Source organism: Ricinus communis, chromosome 1 (assembly GCF_019578655.1).
Source record: "Ricinus communis isolate WT05 ecotype wild-type chromosome 1, ASM1957865v1, whole genome shotgun sequence".
NCBI lineage: Eukaryota > Viridiplantae > Streptophyta > Magnoliopsida > Malpighiales > Euphorbiaceae > Ricinus > Ricinus communis.
The window spans coordinates 21,338,352-21,355,670 of NC_063256.1; the positions used below are offsets into that span (position 1 = coordinate 21,338,352).

Sequence of the window (17,319 nt, forward strand, 5' to 3'; positions counted from 1 at the left end):
GGTTGTTTGAATGAAGATTATGAAAAGTGTTTCATAGATCTTATTTAAGACGTTATTATGTAATTATCAAGAACAAATATGATTGATTCAATTATGGAGTTGAGACTTGCATCCATTCTCTATGAATCAATTGGGATAAAAGTACAATGAAAGGATTGATTTACATTGTAAGATTGTTCATTATAAAGGTTGATTAAAGCACTTTAATCCTTCCTCATATTTGGGTGGTCATGAAGCATTGTTAAATGCCAATCTTGATTAAATATGAATTAAGTTAATTAGAGAATTAACATTGAAAAAAAAGGGTTTAATTATAATTCATAATCCATTGACAACATGTTAGGAACCTTTTAGGTCACACAAAAATGGGCTTAAAGTCGAGATTAAAATGAGACTTAAAATTGGGCTTAGGCTTATATAGATTGGGCCTAATTAAAAGCTAATTAGTTTAATACATATTGGGCTATGATATTCGGCTATAAGGGTCATATAATTAATTAGATTAATTAAGATTCAACCTAGCTTGGAACTAGCATTCACTCCTTATCATCTCCACTTTATCTCCTATGAAGGACTGTTTATAGGAGATTCCAACTTTAGAGCTTATGAGGATTACCATTAGAGGCTGATCATTTGAGTAGCTTTAAAGTGCATCAATCATCCTTGAAGAATCAAGAATCAACAAAGCAAGAAGCACCCCTTAGAATAGTCGGCACACACCCTTTCTAGGCCTTCTCCATCTTTTGCTTGTTTTTTTATGCTATGACTATCTAAATAAATGAGATCCTTGAGGGGATTTAAGAAAAATCTTAAATTTCTTACATTGCACCTTTCCTTATATTTTAATTTCAATTCCCAACACGTGATATGCACAAAGACAAGAAAATATTAGCAAACACAGAGTATTATACAAAGTATCCTCCCGACATTATTTCTCCTGTATACGGTTCGTGGTAGGTCTTTCTTCCTTAGGATCTTAGGTTTGGGCTTTCTATCATTAGGGATTGTAGGGTCGATGCACATGCAGTAAGCTCTCAAAGCAGATTTAAAATAAACAAGGTGATGTTTTTCGATATAAGTATAAAGCCTGCATATTTTAGGCCTGTGGCTTAATTCTACATGTTTTTAGGCCAAGGCTATCTAATATGCGGGCTTACGTACTTATAAGGAAAAACATCTTAGATAGCAAGCAATAGGGTTCCTAAGGGTAATTGCTGCTATCATTACCGTGAGCTAAGTCTTGGGTAAGAAAAAAAGGCTCCCACATGTAAAAAGTGTTCTTCCTTGGCTCATCTCCCCACTCAAGGGTCCATGCAATGAAGGAAACTCACTCATTACTTGTGAGTGATGGTTAGCCAGTGTCGCAATTTGAAGGTTCAAGTGGAACTAAATAATCACTAACTAATGCCATCGGGGCTATTGGGACCCAAAAAGGTAACGATGCAAATGATACCAGAATCACTCATTAAAGACAGACATATATTAGAATCAACTTCTCTTATCCCTTGCAGTGTTGCCACTCTAGGCGGTAGTTTCGTGCGTGCACCCAAGTGCCTCTAGCGCTACGATACTATAAGGTTTTTCAACCTAATAGGAACACGCTAACTAATCACAAAGACTAGCGCGGAGATTGAGTCGCAACCTGGGTAATTCTCTTGGACATTTTTACTAATTTGAGTGGTGTTCTAGATTCCATAAGGAAGCTTCACCATATCTAGAAATGGATCCGGAAGCCAACTTCTTTATTTGTGTATCTTATTTGTGGGTGATGGTTTCGAGGGCGCACCTAAGTGTCTTTAGCAACTATGACACTGCAAGGCTTTTCAACCTAATCGAGAACATGTTAACTAGTCACTAAGACTAAAGCGGAGATGGAAGTCGCCACCTGGATAATTCACTGGGACACTTTTACTAATGAGTAACATTTCTCATATTCCATAAAGAAGCTTATGCAACATCCAAAGATGGAGCTGGAAGCTAACTTCCTTATTTACGTATCGTAGTCTTTAATTTTATTGTTGAACAAATTATTCCCTATAAAGATAGCAGTTGATATACAAGCATACCATGCAACACATAAAGCCCTCTTAAGTCTAGCCCATTTATTAAGCCCAACCCATGTTTAATTTATTTATCTAGCTTACTAAATCAATTATATATAAGGCCTAGTCTAGCCCAATTACCAATTATGCTCTTGAATTCCAACCTTTAAGCCTAACGGACTACATATTATGATAAGACCCAATTATGTGATCCTAAATCTAATATGGCCCTATTGTCCTAACTAAAGCATGGAAAAAGCCCACTACGTCTGCATTGATTTTAGATTTTAAGTCCAATTACCATTAATTAGCCTAGTGGACTACAATCTTTATGTGAGGTCCAATTTTAAGGCCTAAAGTCTATATGGTCCGTTTTTAGTTAATCAATCATATTACACTTATTTGATTACACAGTAAACAAAAATGAAGTGCAGAAAAATAAATCTAACAGTTCCTCTAGGGCAGTCTTTTAACAGTTCCTCCCTCGATTTGATGCCCTAGAGCCAATGTCACATGTAGAGGAAATAAGGAATTGATTAAAACATGCTAAATTAAGTAAAAAAAACAAAAAAATTATAAATGTTAATTTGAAACCCTAAAAAGTCATGCAAAGCCTAAAATACCTAAACTAGCAGTAAACTATAAATGAAAAAGAATCAAGTTTTAATCATGCAATCCTAAAATATTTAACTACAAAATCATAAAAGAATTATGAATCTAATCTAAGATCCTAATAATGTTACTAATCATTAAAGAAAATAAAATAATCAAAACCTTACATGTTCTAATTATCATATTCAATTCCCTAAGGAGAGATTATTATTATATTCAATTCTTAGCAATTTATAACATATAATTACATGATGATGGTGAACCCTCAGGTTGTCACCATAGTTGGCTGTTTTTCAAGTTTGAAGAGACGATGATGCAGTTGAATCGAAGATCGGTTGAGGATCCAATTCTGGATGAGTTTTTGGGAAAGTTTTGTCATTCTTTTAAGGTTTCCTAATGTTAGTTCCTTCTTAATGTTGATATCTCTCTGTGTGTGTTTTTTGCTCAAAGTGTATTGACTTCTAATTCTTGCTAAGAATTGGTCCTTTACTAATACTTCCTCCTTTTCTTTTCTAAACTTGGGAGTTAATGATGCATTTATAGACATAAGGTTTAGGAAACCCTAGGTGCAGAGCGATAAAGTTAAGTTCTTTTAGAGATTATCTCTAATAAAATCAAATAAAGTCCCATATTTATCAATAAAAACCTTCTAGAAAACCATTTTTGATGTAAAAGTGCTAAAAAATGACATCGAATTAAGAAAATCATGAATTCGCACTGTGTAGAGTCGATTGGCTCTAAAAGGGCAAATTATGACCCTTAGGATCTCCTTTGAAACTCTACCTGTATAAATAAAAAGAGGTGATTAAGGTAAGAGTTAACAACTAAGAACTAGAATTTGGTAACTAGCAATTAACGACACTAATAACACAATGAGAAACACTCAGAAAGAAAGAAAAAGAAAAAGAAAAAGAAACAAAGAGGAAAATAAGAGAAAAATATTGTAAGTTGTAGCCATTCTTAAGCCACTAAGAAAGAACTTTTTTTTTTTTGAAAAATAGCTACTCAAGAAAGAAGGTTTTTGGAAAATTATTTCTAAATCGACAAATATTTTCTCAACACTAGATCCAGCACTAAATTCCTATCTGGTCTTTGACTCAACTGCATCCTCATCGACTGAGACTCGTAGATCCATCAACTACGGTGATAACCTGATTGTTCCTTCAAACATGCATTCATTATCATCCTAAAATTGGTTCCTTCATTCCTTTTATTTCCTTTTTGTTATTTAGTTTTAGAAATATGATTAGGGTATATTATTCATGACCAGTATGATTAGATTAGGGTTTCTATGAATTAGCATGTTAAGTGGATTTTGAAGCTAATAATAAGAACTTTAGAATTTTGAATCTGATAAGTTTGCCTATTAGGATTTTGAATCTGATTAGGTACATGTAATAGGATTAATAATTAGATTTATAGTTCCATTATGATTTGCTTTCAATTTTTAGGGTTCTTGTCAGCTTTAGGTTTCTTTGATTGTTTAATTGATTCCAGTTATTTTTATTTTGTTATTTATTTCATTTTTTTATATTCTAATTAATTTTACTTTTTGTGGATGTGAAATTCAGCTTTAGAGATGCAAAATACACTAACGAATCATTAGAAAGCCTACTAGAAACCCTTGAGCCGATCGTCTCTATTCTTAGAGCCAATCGGTTGCGCAATGCCACCCTTAATTTTCTTATGTTTTTGGATGATTTTGATGTATTTTGAGGTTCTGTATTAGTTTTTAGGTCTTTTCTTTCACAATTGTAGTTGTAGGCTGGGTTGTAATAATAAGGTTTATCTTTCTACCTTTATTTTGTTTATTTTGCTTACTGTATGATTAATCAAATATGTGTTTATTTGATTGATTTTATTAAAATGGGCCACATAGACAAAGGATTGAAACTGGATCTAACATGAATATGGCAGTCCAATAGGTTAATCAACATTAACTAGGATTGGGCTTCATTAGAATTAGGATCATAATGAACGGACCTTATCATAATAAGTAGTCAATTAGGTTTAAAGGCTGAAAACCAAAAGCATAACATGTAATTAGGCTAGACTAGGTGGGCTACATGCATAATTGACTAGTAAACTAGGCTAACAACTTTAATATAGGCTGGGCTTAAATAAAATGAACTAGACTTAGGCGAATTATGTGTGTTATTTGGTATGCATGTGTATAAATTACTTGCATTTATAGGGAATAGCTTATTAAATAATAAAATTAAAGACTAATATATACAAATAAAGAAGTTGGCTGCCGGATCCATCTTTGAATTTGTGGTGTGAGCTTCCTTATGGAATATGAGAAATGCCACTCATTAGTAAAAGCATCACGATAAATACCTAGGTGATGACTCCCATCTCTGTGCTAGTCTCAATGATTAGTTAGCGTGTTCCCGATTAGGTTGAAAAGCCTTATAGTGCCATAGTTGTTAAAGACACTTAAGTGCATGCCTAAAACTGCTGCCCACAGATATACAGGACATTGAACTCAAACCAAGATTTTATGGGACTTATTTTTACCAAAGCTGAGAACGTCCCTTCTACAACCCTTTTAGTCTCGTCATAGACTCTTATGACCATGTCGGATGGCTTCAGATCTTTCGTAGTCATTCTTAGTTTAGGAAGTATGCAAGAAGGACAAATATCAATGGCTGACCCATCATCTACCATCACATAGGGAGTCATTTTCCCTTTTACTTCTATAGCAATATAGAGAGCCTTATTATGGTCCTTTCCCTTTAATGGTAAAACTTCATCCAAGAAAGTGATCATCCCAATGGTCTTGTCAGTTAGTGTTTTGATCATATCCTCGGGGGTGGTTGTCGTACTTATAGTGATACTGGATAAGGCTTGAATCAAAGCCTTCTTGTGGTTTTGCAAGTGCATCAGCAGCTCCCAGATATCAACCATTTTCATGTTCTTCTTTAGCTCTTCTAATAACCTTTTATGCTTTTCATCTGATCCTTTCTCAACCTGCTTCAACTCTTATGCCCCCTTGTCATTATTCTTAGCCCCTGGCTCAGCTTCCTTATCAAAATTGATGTCTGCCCAGATGTCTTTGGCACCAGTATCTTGGACTTCACACTCATCCATGGAACTATACTAGATATTGATGGCCATGATTAACTTCCTTTCTCCTTCCTTCCACACTTCTAGGAGACAAGTGTTACCAATTACCTACTCCTCATTATCCAATCTCCAACCACTCGGAACAATGTCTTTAATCCAAATGTCGGTCATAGGAGGCCTTGAATGACAAACGTTGAAGTTAAACTTGCCTAAAAGGCTACTCTAACAGATCTTCACACTCATCTGGAGGAGGTTGCTCCACTTACCAATCCCTACAATCTATCAGATCCTAGATTTCGTGTTTCAGACGATTGCATTGATTTGTCACATTCCTAAAGGTTTGCTGATACTTACAATATTGATCATTGTGAAGGTTCATATGACTTCTTGGTGTTAGGTGCTTAAGCTTCCTGCTCCTTACAAAGTGATGGAACACCATAGATAATGGTGCTTCCAGCTCAATGAAGGTCCTTTGTGGGCTCTTAGGCTTAGGTTTTGGCTCTATTTCAAGTTTAGGTGCGGGTACGTCTTGGAAGGAATTCATGACCTCCTTTTAACTAAAGTCGAGCCTGATCACGAATACCTAGTTTGGGGGTGATGTTGTTGTAGTTGGGTAGTGGGGTTCTTTTAGTACTAGGCTAGTCAAGGTTGGTTAGCTTTTTGGCATCAATTAGGTCTTGAACTTCGTGTTTCAGGCAGATGTAATTGTTAGTACGGTGTTTGAGTGCTTGATGGAATTTGTAATAGGTGTTTGGCTTGTATCCAGGTGCATTGGGGTCTGGCGGGTTTTGGAAGGTAGTGGGTTGGAGCAGGCCATTTTGCACTAGCCTTTTAAAGATTTTTTAGAGAGGCTGCTTAAAATTGGAGAACCTCCTTGGTTGATGGAACACAGTGACATCAAGAGTTATGGTCCCTTGAGCCTAATAGTTCATTCTTTTGCCAGTTCGAACACTTTTCTATTGTACTCAATCTCTTCAACCTGGAGATCATTATCATACAAGTCCATGAACGTCTTTGGACTCATCATCTACAGCCTTTGAACCTAAGGTGGAAGGATGTTCCGGACCACCATACAAGCTCGATCCTTCTCAAAATACTTATTTTTCATCAATCCAGCTTTATTCCTCCACTTAGTTAAGAAATCAGAGGACTCATTTGGTTTATGCTTAGTGGATTCAAGATCTTAATTAAAACTTCGAAACAAAATATTTACACAAATATCACCACTCAGCTTTGACAAATCTTTCTAAGCCTTGATACCAGTTCACGATGGGTCCTTCTTAGGATAGTACAAGTAGCTTGATAATTTGGGTCTTACTCATTTGAGTAGTCTCCATGATAGCGACATATTATTTCGAGTAGACCTTCAGATCACCAGTCTTGTTGTACTTGTTCATCTCAGGCATTCTAAAATTAGAAGGTAGCTTGTCCTCATAAATTATAACCAACTCATCAAAGTCGTAAGTCGAGTCCAAACCCTTGATTTCCAGCATCTCTTGCATCTTATCCTAGTCCAATACAAACTTGTCCAAAATCACAAAACTTATGAGGCACTCCCCTCCTAATAGGATCATCGGCATTAGCAGTGGCAGTTGCGGCAACAGTGACAGTTTCAACAACAATAGCAACCGGGTCAACTGGAGCAGGGGGAATAGTTATTGTGGAGGCAGCCGAAGCAGCTGTCAAAGCTTGGTTTGTAGCCATTCCAGCCAAAAGTTATTGGAGATCTTTCCGAATCACACCCCTCAGGTCATCGATGACAGCGTTCTTAAGGATCTTAACGGCCTGCTCATTAGCTCTTTCATTAGCCATTTTTGTCATAGCTTTGGTATTAATTATGGAAGGTTGATGCCTTGGTCTTTCAAGGTATTCCAACATAGACCAGATCTTTAATGAAATTGGTATCCTCTCCAGCCTATTGATCTCTTGTCTTTTCTAATCCAAAGGAGAATCTATATGGCTTCAAAATAAAGAGTTCGAGTGATGCATGATGCGCGTGCAATGCATAAGATTAGAGGTTACCAATCACAAAGAAGATTTACAAGGTACTATACATCCTTCTAACCTTATTACTCCCGCACACGGTTTGAGTGAGTCTTTTTCCTAGGATTTTGGGCATGAGCTTATTAGCAACCGGGGATAATAGTCCCGGTGCACATGCCAATAGTTCCTCAAAGCTATTTAAATCAAACAAGGTGACATTTTCCACTATAAGAGTAAAGCCTAGATTTCTTTGGGCTTAAGTCTCGACATCACATCTCTTGGGCTAAGGCCTTTTAAGATGTGGGCTTAGACTCTTATAAGGGAAAATATCTGGCACAGGCATCAATTATGTACCTAAAGGAGATTTCTACTATCATTACCATAGGTTGGGTCTTGGCTAAGGATAAAAGGCTCCCATATATAAAAAATATCCTTCCTTTGCTCATCTCCCTACCACTTAAGGGTCCATGTGATGAAGGTAACTTACTTATTACTTGTGAGTAATGGTTAGCTAGTGCCGTAATTTCAAGGTTCGAGTGGAACTAAAGAACTACTAACTGACTCCATTGGGGCTATAGGGACCAAAGTGCATAATGTGTGAAAATGGTGTAGTGATGCAAGAATAAACCATTAAATAATCAAATTAAAAATAAGGATACACTAGAATCAACTTCTCTTATCCCTAGTAGAGTCACCACTATGGGTGGCAGATTTAGGCATGCACCCAAGTGTCTCTCGCAACTATGGTAATGCAAGGCTTTTTATCCTAATTGGGAACATCCTAACTAGTCACAGAGACTAGCGCGAAGAAAAGGAGTCACCACTCGGGTAATTCTCCGAGAGACTTATACTAATTGAGTGGCATACTAGATTCTATAAGAAAGCTTTGCCACATCCAAAGATGGATCCGGAAGCCAACTTCCTTATTTGTGTATCCTTATTTTTAATTTTATTGTTTAACGGACTATCTCCTATAAATACAACATGATAATTCTACATATTAAGTACTATAACATGTGAGGTCTATCTAAGTCTAGCCCAATTTAGTTTGACCTAATTCTTATTTGTTTTTTTAGCCTAGATTAACTCCTCAATTATGCTCAAAGAGGCCACCTAGTCTAGCTAAATTACAAGTTATGCTTTTGATTACCAAGTTATGGTTCACCCAAGTATTCCCTGCTTGTCTGACTGTTGCTGAGCAATTTTTGGATATTAAGAAAAACCTCCCCAAAAGGTAATCTTAAGGTGGCCGATTTCCCCTATTTTGCAATCAGTTTCACAATAGCACCTGCAACTCTAGCTAATTCTCCACCCTTTCTAAATGTGATTTCTATGTCATGTATGGTCGTGCCTAAGGGCATATCGGTTAAAGTAGATTCTTCTTTTTTATCAATCAAAACCTCTTCCCAAACTGTACAAGCTTCTTCCAAAATCATATGGCTTTTTGGATGTGGATGATGATATTTATACAGATGGATCTTATATATCGTAAAATGAAAAAAAGTACTACATGAATGGATATATAGGGATCCAAATCTACTGAATCGCTCATGTTATGCTCTTATACATCCTAGGCCTTCCCGTTCCTTCATCTAGTTTATGTTCTTCATGTAGCATTCAGATTGGGGGCTATCTGCTAAGAATTACAATAGAGAAATTTATGAATGTCTATGTGGTGGACTTGATTTTACTAAAGATGATGAGAATGTGAACTCCCAACCATTTATACATTGTAGAGACCGTTTCTTATTTTGTGCCGAAGCAATTTATAAAGCATAGGCTGAAACAGGTGAAATCAAAGGACATTATTTGAATGCTACTGTAGGCTGCATAAAGATAATCAATTTGATCATTGTGGTAAGACTCTATTATGGATTTCTGACCACATTCTCCATGGGGCCCTCTTATCTCTTTCTTCTCTGAGCTCGAGTTATAGAAGAAGGAGAAGAAGGAATTGAGAAGAAGGTATCAGCAACAATAGATTTTATTATGGAACAGCTCATGATGTTCATATCAATTTATTATGTCCCTCTACATCTAGCATCAGGTAGACCTCATACAATAATTGTCCTAACTCTACCTTATCTTTTGTTTCATTTCTTTTGGAACAATCAAAAACACTTTTTTTTTATTATGGAGCTACTACTAGAAATCCATTTCATAATCTTAGCATTCAATTTGCATTCCTGAATAATCTCATTTTCAATTATTTAACTATTTCATTTTACCAAGTTTAATGTTAGTCAAATTAGTCAATATTTATATGTCACGATGCAACAAGAAGATGTTATTTTTAACAAGTAGTTTTATTGGTTAGTTAATTGCTCACATTTTATTCGTGAAATGGGTTGGATTGATATTTGTCTGGATACAACAAAACAATTTTATTAGATCTAATGTACTTCTTTTATCTAATAAGTACCTTGTGTCAGAATTGAGAAATTTTATGGCTCGAATCTTTAGTATTCTCTTATTTATTACATGCGTCTACTCTTTAAGCAGAATACTTTGTATATGAACTACCAATTGCATACCAAGGCCCAACTCAATCATCTTGTTATAAGTAAGTTGATTAATTAATTTTAGATATGGCAAAATCTACTGAGTTTAAATGGGTTTTAATTTAGGCCCATCTTACTAATATGTTAAACTAATGGGCTATGACTTACATACCAAAATCTAAATTTTTAGCCTATGTTTAGATGTCCAATTTTAGTTAGCATTCATACAACAGATATCTGTCATTCATCCATCAAAACAAAGTAAGAATATAAAAAAGCAAGATAAAGAAAGCAATAAATCTAAATTATCACAATCCTTCCTATAACTAATAAACTTTTAAAAAATAAATAAACTAGGTCAAAAATGGCAAAAATCAGGGAAAGGGCTCGAAATTCATGAAATAGGATAGATTCAGGACGAATAGCGGGCTAGTGATATCACAGAGCTGGTATGCTCTATGCATAGTTGATCGGCTATGCATAGAGCTTATCGGCTCTAGGCTTCTATTCTAGGCCAATTTTTCTTTTTTAGCACTCCAACCTTGGAATTCCAATATACATACATAAAACACGTGAAAATTGATTAATATTCATGCAATACATAAAATAATACAAAAAATAACTAATCTTTAGGGTAATAAGACAAAAAAAACTTATAGTAAGTAAAACTTCCTAATATGGCAATTTCTTAAAAAATATAGATATTAAAATAATCATGCAACCCTAATTAACTCATGCTAATGCATATAAATCATCATCAAAGAAACATAAATCTAGCATGTTGATCATTACACATGGTTATAAGATTCAAAAACCAAGAATCAGAAGTTATCTATTTCAGAATCTAAGAAACATGCATATTGTGGGTGGCAGTTTCGGGAGCATACCCAAGTTTCTTTAGCTATTACGACACTATAAGGCTTTTCAACCTTACATGCTAACTAGTCATTAAGACTAGCTCGGATATGTGAGTCAAATGAATAAGGTTTGATTGTCAAATGTTGATTGCACCTCATAGTTAGATGCCTCAAATATAGCTTGTTTATTCTTGTTGTATAGCTGACTAACACTCAGTAGATTGTACTTTAACCCTTCAACTAGTGAAACATCTTTAATTTGAGGATTTGATTTGATAATGCCTTTTCCTATGATCTTTCCTCTCCTTTTATCTCCATATATCACATATCCACCACTAGTTTTATCTGACTTAGAGAACTTAGATGAGTCCTTTGTCATGTGTCTCGAGCAGCCGCTATCTATATACCAGTCATCTGTTTTCTTCATACTGCACAAACATATCTACATATAACAATTCGATTTAGGTCTTCAATCTACATTGGGTCCTGAATTGTCAACAAGTTTTAGCTTGTATCCTTTAGTAACTAGAATAAAAATCTCCTAAAGCGTGTTCCAAATACATGTCCATCAGCAGGAATAGTCTTTGTAAACTAAGATGAAGAAGTAGTATTTGCATTTGAAGATTTGTCATGCAAATGTTATTTATGATTTTCATTAAAATATTTTGCCTTTTCCATATCTTTAGAGCTAGAGGTGTGATAGGAAATCTCCTTTCCTTTAGTTTAATGATCAAGGTTCGACTTCTATTTTTCCATGACTTTAAGAAAAATTTCTCTCACCTTTTAAATTAGTCATGAGAAAAGTGTCTAAGCTTAACATTTCATGTAACTTGTCATTCTCATTAGTTATCCATTCAATTCCGTGAATCAAACAACTGTCTTGAGTCAAGGAACATGATAGATCACTACTTAGTTTTTCAGTTTTAGCTTTCAGAAATTCATTTTTCATGACATCAATATACCAGGAGTTATTTAGTTTAAAAGTGATCGAATTTTGAACATGCAACTCAGTGAATTTTGATAATAGAGAGTTGTACTTCCTTTTAGGTTTCTATATACTCTAGACAATTCATTGAACATATTTTCATAATTGTCTTAGTCTGAATTAGATACCTGACTCTCTAATATGGATTAATCGTCTGTATCTACCATGAGACATATATTAGCTTTCTCTTATTTATCAAACGCCTCATCCTTGCTTAATAAATCATTATTATCACTCCATGTTGCATGACTTTCTTCTGTTTGTCCTGCTCGATATCAGATGTCTCATTCTTTCCTACTTTTGGCTTAGTGGCATTAGATTTCTGAAATGCTCTTCTCCTTCTTAGAGCACCTCTCTTAAAAACCTCTTCATTTTTCCAATGAAAGCAACTATGTTCACATTTAATGAATCATAACTAGTGTTTTTTGAGTTTGTCAGAAGAGCTATTCCTTTCTCCTTTTTGTCTTCTTTAAATGTCTCACCATACTACTTGTTCATGAGCATCTCATGAGTCATCAAGGATCCGATTTGCTCATTAGTGTCAACACCACTTTTCTAAATCCACATATCGGTAGAAAAATGGAAAACCCTATGATGAAAGTTACTGTCTTCTTAGGTCTTGAAAGATAAAGTACAGGCGAATTCAAGAATAGGGTTGAAGTTAATCCAGCTGGAATTACCTTTTTAAAATTAATTTGGACTCAATTATAAAGAAAATTAAAATTTGATGGTCAAAACGGTAGTTTTCACAAGTTCAGGGACCTAATTACAAAGTTTTAAACTTCATCTACATAGAGCCGATTGGGTTTTTACACTCCGATGTCATTTTTCTCAGTGATGTTACGTCTAGATACAGATTCTAGAAGGTTTTCTTCACGATAATCATCATTTTTATTGATAAATATTTAAATTTTAAAAATATATTTGGATATTTATTAATATAATTCTAAGATCTATCGTCTTTCTTAGTGTTTCCTTTAAAACCCTCCCTCTATAACTAAAAAGAGGTGATTTGGGTTAGGGGAAATAATTAAAAACTGAGATTTGGCGACAAGTGATATAGGTACTTGAAAAACACTAAGAGAAAATACATAGAGAAAAACTAGAAAGAAAAAGATTGTCGTTTTTTAAGACTCAAGCCACTAAGAAAGGACGATTTTGAAAGGAACCACTAAGAAATAACCGTTTTTGGAAAATTATTTTCTAAATCGATAGAAGATTTCTCTACACCAGAACCAACACTGAATTCCTACTCGGTCTGTGACTCAACTGCATCCTCATCACTTGAGACTCGTAGATCTATTCACTACGGTGACAACCCGAGGGTCCTTTCAATCATGCATCCATCATCATTATGGAAATTAGATCCTTCGTTATTTCTTTTTGTTATCTGGTTTTAGAAACATGATTAGGATTATGATCTATGATCAGTATGATTAGATTAGGACTTTTTCTAAATTTGTATGTTAATTGGGTTTTGAATATGATAATAAGAACTCAAGGGTTTTGAATTTGATAATTTTGCCAATTAGGGTTTTGGATCTAATTAGAAACATACCATAGGATTAATGCTTAAGTTTATATTTCCATTATAATTAGGTAATTAAACATGTTTAATATGACTGTATGATTAATTTGTTATCTATTCTTTTACAGTACTTCTAGTTTGTTTTTGGGTTTTTTAATCAGTTTATAGTTTTAATCGTTCAATTGACTTTTGTTGTCTTTTATTTTAACGTATTCATTCTATTTTCTTTTATTCTAATTAATTTATCTTTCTATGCATATGAAATTCAGCTCTAGGAATGCAAAATACACTGAAGAATCGATGAAAGACCAGCCTAAAACCCTACAGCCGATTGGCTCAATGCAGAGGCGATCGACTCTATGCCTAGAGTTGATCGGTTATGCAAGGCCAGGCTCCATCTTTTTGTTTTTTGGACAATTTTTGATGTATTTTTGTGTTCTGTATAGTTTTTAGGTCTTTCTTTTTTGCAATCGTAGTTGTAGGTCTAAAGGTCGAAAATCAAAAACGCTAATCGTGTTAGCTACAATCTAAGGCAGTGTACCTATCGATGCAGTCTAGCACTAATGGCGAGTATCAAGGTCGTATTCCTCGGGAAAGCGAAAGCCCAGAGTTACTTCTTTGTTCTTTGTTATATTAACCTAAAATGGATGATGAATAAATTCTAAACTAACTATTAACTACGAGCTAAGTTGTAAGGGAGATGCAGGAGTAATTGATAAGTGAAATAATCAAGACAAGAAGACAAACCCAAAGGGAATCTAAACTAGTTGGCAATCAAAACAAAAGATAAAGGATCGGTGAGTCTAATTATGCTACCCGTGGACGAATTCTTAACTGAATTCGGTTTCTCTCTCGAGATAACCGAATTCCTAAACCTAATAACCTAAAGTTGGAATCTCTTCCTAACGATTGATTCTTAAATTAGCATTAAGCTTTAATCCGCCTCTATTAAGCTTTGTTAATTCTTAATCCGGCTAGTTAATTATCCTTATCTCTAAGCGATTATTAACCAGTTCTTGTTATTCAAAGTTCTAATTGCCAAACGGATTTCTCAATCTCATAAAGCAATCTAAACATCACAATTCACAACGTCTCATGAATAATGCATAATCTTATTAACACTGAAAACAAGAAGAATACAAAACCAACTCAAACAATCCAACAATATAATATCAAACCAACATAGCAAAGAAATCCCAATGGATTTAATCAATTTAGCTAAACATGTTCATGTTTAAAACAATCTAGGAAATCAATTACAATGAAAGAATAATGAAAATAAAACATGTACACCCTTTTCTCTCGAGTTGGATGAACAGCTCCAAATCTGGATCTATACTTTGATTAATCTCCCAAACTGCCTCTTGAATTGCTTCCACTACGGTTTTGCACTCGGAACCTTGCGATTCCGGGATTCTTACTCCCCACAACTCTCTCTCGCACTTAATACTGTGCAGAAACCGAACCAGCCGCCAGGGCTCTATGTCACTCTTTTTTTTCTCCCTTTCTTTTTCTAAGGAAAATTCATTTTTCTTATATATTGAACTCAGCACGGCCGTGTTCAAGGTCGGCTGGTCAAGCCGAAGTCCGGGCCGTCTTTGGCGTGGATCTCACCAGTAGGGTTTCACCGGTAGTATTTCTCCCCGTGTTGTCCACCACGGGCCGTGTTGCTCCCCGTGTTGGCCACCACGGGCCGTGCTGAAGGCCGTGGTGGCTACGGAAACCGTGCCCAAAGTGCCAATTTCAAGAATCAAAGCCAATGGTTGAGCACGGCCGAGTCCGGGCCGTGCTCAATGTATCATGCGGGCTCTTGTCCGATCTTGATGAATTCTCATCCGTTTCCGCACGTATTGATCTATAATTGCTTAAACACCGATGATGGTCCTATAAATGTTCCTGAAATGCAAAAGAACATAAAACACGGGTGATCTGGGAATAAAAGCACAATAATTGCTAAGAACATACGCAATAATATGCAAGCAAATATGTGTAAAACTATGCTCATCAAATTACCCCACACTTAAGCTATTGCTTGTCCTCAAGCAATTAACAACTCACCTCATAAAACTACAGTTAGCAATTCCTTTCAGTTTATGCCCCTAGTCCACAACAGAGAGTATTCAACGCATCTCAAAGGTTACTCAATCATAAATCAAATTACAAATCATTAACAAAGAATGGAAATAATATTAATGCATGAGTAACTTAAATGATAACTCAACACAAACATCATGAACCAATGCCTCATAGGGATCACTCAAGTCGCTCAAAGTGTATATTAGGTGAATAACAAATCCCTTAAAGCAAATGCACAAGACCCGCTCACCATAAGCTTGCTCATAAATCATATCTTCGCTACTGTGAATAAGTAAATACCAGAATCAAAGGGTCTTTACCAAGGTTGTAATGGGGCTAGGGCAAAGGTACGGAGATTTGGATAGAAGTATGAAAATCTTTGGAATTCGTGCGATAAACAATAGTATATGCTCAAAGGATTAAATGCCTAAGATCACAAAAAGAATCATTCACTAAAATCCCTACTTCATAGAATAACGCTCGCAAATGCTCTAAATCCAATAAAAAGATAAATAATTAAAGAGATTTGTTTATTATATATATTTTTTCCTTCTTCTTTTTTTTTTTTTTTTTTCAAAAGAAATGAACTAGCAGCTTATTAGCGACCGCTGCATACAACTCGAATAAACATAAAGAATATCAAATACAAATTGGATCAAAGGGAGCATTTAAAATATCAAAAAGATTTAGTGAATTTACCAACATAGCAACTAGCATTTTAATCCCACATAAAGTTGAACATATCACATAAAGAAATTCCAGCATAAGGGTAAAGGAAAGATAAATGTAAAGAATGGTATAATTGAAGTGTATAGGTGTAGATTATGAAGAAAAGGTTAAGGCTCAAAACGGCTAACTAATGGAAACATAAGGTGATAGGCTTTTGGTCAAATGCTAGGGAATCCTAAATCGCCCAAATCATCTCATGGTATTCACAATATTCATGTAACTTCAACACGCATTACAAAGCAAGTTCTAGAAGCAAAGTTAAGTACAATGCACACTCAAACAAGAAATATAAAGAGCATAAGTATAATGAATGCTCAACTGGCTCAAAATCTCACTTTCAGGTGTGGTATTAGGTGCAGTTGGTTCGCAACATCATTAATTGAATCATTACTTAAGAAACACATGCATATGATATTATCAACGTTCTAAGTTAAAATTCGACAATTCGAAAAAACAATTAAATAACACCGGTTTAACGTAGGTTGATGTAAAACACCAAAAATTGTTTTCTAAGGACAATGAGCGAAAGAAAAGTAACTACAATTCTATAAATCAAGTTATCAATCAGCTCAAAAATAGCATACTCAAGTGCATAAAAACACAGTGTCCTAACATCCCCTAAAAATACACAACACCTAGCCATAGCAATTTCAGATATATTAAAAATCCATATGAGAGATTAAGGTTTATCCATTAGCACCCCACACTTGAAGAACACACTGTCCTCAGTGTAAAATGTTATGGATACCCCGCATGGAATGCTCAACTAAGAGAACAAAGGCAATACAATCCAAGTGCATGACATGTATGAAAAATAAAGTAAATAAATGCAGAAAAATAAAAAGATCTAGGGGTCTGCCTTGATCATCCATCGAGGCTGATGTTGTGGAAATTCAGTGCCTCCTTGGTAGAATCTGAAAATAATAAAATAAAGAAA

General features: G+C 34.9%; 1 pseudogene; it reads left to right on the plus strand.

Moving 5' to 3' along the window:
• Window positions 1-9,178: 9,178 nt before the first annotated feature.
• LOC125369866 lies at window positions 9,179-10,023 on the plus strand (annotated as a pseudogene).
• Window positions 10,024-17,319: the final 7,296 nt, after the last annotated feature.